We start from the raw sequence: 2,943 nt of genomic DNA, 5'->3' as shown, positions 1-2,943 counted from the left end.
CACTTGGTCTCTCCCTTGGCCCGCAGGTTCCCATTGATCAGAGGATGGTTAATAGGGAAACAGAGTTAGTGGCCTGGGAACTGGTGAGCAGCTGAAAGGCAGGTCTCTTGGTCGCTCCTGCTGGCCCTCAGACTCCAATCAATCAGTGGTGGAGACAGGGCAGAACTGGGGACTGGCTTCCTTAGTAGGCCTGTAGGTTCAATCTCCAGAGAACAGGCCAGGCACCAATGGACCAGCACCTCCAGCACAATCCCAACAACGCTACTGGCCTCCTGGAACTCGGCCTTGGGCACTGCAGCTGCTTGCCCTTCCTAGATGCTTCACAATGAAGAAAGGATAGTGCCAGCATCACCAGGGGCGACCAGCAGGGACTGACTGCTCTTTCTGTGCATCCTCCAGGTCACTCGAGCTGGCCCACACCCTCCCCACTCCAGATGAAGTGTGATCATTGCACAAGGAAGAAATGTAATAAAAAAAAAACAAAAACCGATGACCAAGAGAATGCCGCAGTCAACGTCTGGAGTCTGGCTCAGGAGAACTGAGAGAAGGGAGAATTCCATAAGTTGGCCAATGCCAAGATATTTCTGAGTGACTGCCTGGCGTGTGACAGTTGTGTGACTGCAGAGGAAGGAGTCCAAGTTTCTCAACAGAACACCAAGGACTTCTTCTGTGTTCTGAACCTTAATAAGAAATGTAATTTCTCACAGCACAAAGTGCTGGCAGTGTCCATGTGTCCTCAGTCTCTGCCTTATTTTGCTGCTAAATTCAGCCTCAGTGTCACTGCTGCATACAGAAGGCTCTGTGGATTTCTCAAAAGTCTTGAGGTGCATTGTCTTTGACATGATAGCTGCGGACTTCAGCATTCTGGAGAGTCAGAAGGAATTTATGTGTCAGTACTGCCAGCACCGTGAGGAAGAGCCCCGGTAACCCATGCTGACCCCCACCTGCCCCAGCTGAGATTGATATGCAGAGCGTGTGCTGGGTCACCCATCACCCCCCTACCTCTGCATGGCCAAGTCTCCACAGCAGATCATGGGCTCTCTGGTGAAGAATTACTTCACCAGACGGCAGAACTTGTCCTCGGACAAGATTTTCCATGTCATCATGGCCTCGTGTTATGACAAGAAACTGGAAGTCCTGTGAAAAGATGTTCCCACAACTTTACATAGTTCCCAGGGTGCTGACTGCATGTTAACCTCAGGTGAAATTGTCCAGATAATGGAGCAAAGTGACCTCGCCTCAAATGCCACTGTGGAGGACACTCTGTTTGGAGACATGAAGGAGAAGGAGGTGAGGCCCCATGAGGGTGCCAGCTCCAATGGGTACCTGGTACACAGCTTCAGGCACATGGCCAAGGAGCTGTTCATTGAGGACGTGGGAGTGCTCACCTTCCGCACCCTGAGGAACAAAGACTTCCAGGAGGTCAGCCTTGAAAGGGATGGAGAGGTTCTGCGTCACCCTTGAAAGGGATGGAGAGGTTCTGCTATGTTTTGAGGCTGCTTACAGCTTTCAGAGCATCCAGAAGTGGTCCTGAAGCTGTAGAGGGGCAAGTTCCCCTGCCACTTCGTGGAGGTCCTGGCCTGAGCTGGGCATACCCAAGTGGCAGGAGCCAGGCCCAAGTGGACGACAGATGTGCAGTCAGGGCACTGCTGAGGCAGATGGAAGGCATCTACTCTGCCATCCCGGTGTAGCACCCGGAGACCAGTGCCCATGTGCAGGAGCTGCACCAGGAGTGGCTGGGGCAGGGTAGGTGACTCCCCCCGGGCCCAGGCAGCCCTGCATACCACCTAGCAGGGCCCAGTGTAGCCTGCCAGGACATCAAGTGGTAAAGGTCCAGCAGACACCCAGCCTGCAGGCCACCTGAAGAGGGGTGTCAGACACGTAAAGGAAAGGCTTAGCATCTCTGTCATCACTTTGGTTTTCAGAATTCCTTGCTCCCCATCTATCGGCTCCCTCCCTCTGAGGGGTGCTGTCATCATCACATGAGTGCAACTGTAATATTGTGTCTCAAGAGGATTGCCCCAGTGTACGGATCCTTTTATCCGATGATGAAAAAATCCCAAAGAACAAGAGTGGAGACAGACTACTGTCCTTTAGGGTTAAAAAAACTCCAGAAGTGTCCTGGGAAGAGCTGAGACTTGGTTCTGTCCAAGCACCTCAAAGAGATTGGATGAGGAAATGGCCCAGTTTGGCCCTGACTTTACCCACTTATGTTACTCTTGAAGGTGTCTTTGCCACAATGTGAATAAACTGCCACCTTTTGGAAAGGGGGCTCATACGAAACTCTACATTGGGAATCAGGGGGCACTGGAGTGGAGGTCCCCCCATGCCCCTTTACATTTAGGTATTGAGCTGAACTCACTGTGGGGGAGGCCTGGCAAGGGTGACAGGTGTCACAGATAGAAGGATGGAGAATGGAAAGGTGGACACCCTGCTTGGTCCCTCCCTGGGTGGGGTCAGGCAGATGAAGGCCAGCCAACCCGCCCCACAATTGGGTGAGATAGCATCCTCTGTGTCCACCTCTCACCCCATGGGCCTGTCCACTCCCCTCAGCTCTGGACAGCCCTCTGCATTCCATGACAGTGCACTCTGCCCTCACATGCTGCTCACCCTAAGTGAGAAGGAAGAGAGCAGTTGACCTGCAGACAACTACACAGAAATATAGGGCTCACAGCTTGTGAATGCAGTGTTGGGAGCCTCGCCTGCCTCCATGACAGCGCTAAGGAGCTGGTAGTGAGCAGTGAATGGTAAGGAGCAGTGAGCAGTCAGACGGTAAGAAGCAAGGGGTCCTGAACTGCGAGAGTGATTTCCAACTGTTAGCTTAGGCCCATGCCCCATGGGGAATGGGCCTAAGCCGGCAGGTGGACATCCCCTGAGGGGTCCTGGACTGTGAGAATGTGCAGGCTGGGCTGAAGGCCCCCCCATGCACAAATTTCATGCACT

General features: G+C 53.2%; 1 pseudogene; it reads left to right on the top strand.

Moving 5' to 3' along the window:
* Nucleotides 1–434: 434 nt before the first annotated feature.
* Nucleotides 435–1,842, top strand: LOC102772497 (annotated as a pseudogene).
* The last annotated feature ends 1,101 nt before the right edge of the window (nucleotides 1,843–2,943 follow it).

This window comes from Myotis davidii, unplaced genomic scaffold (genome assembly GCF_000327345.1).
Source record: "Myotis davidii unplaced genomic scaffold, ASM32734v1 scaffold2800, whole genome shotgun sequence".
In the NCBI taxonomy this organism is placed as follows: domain Eukaryota; kingdom Metazoa; phylum Chordata; class Mammalia; order Chiroptera; family Vespertilionidae; genus Myotis; species Myotis davidii.
This window is presented reverse-complemented; position numbering and strand designations above follow the sequence as displayed.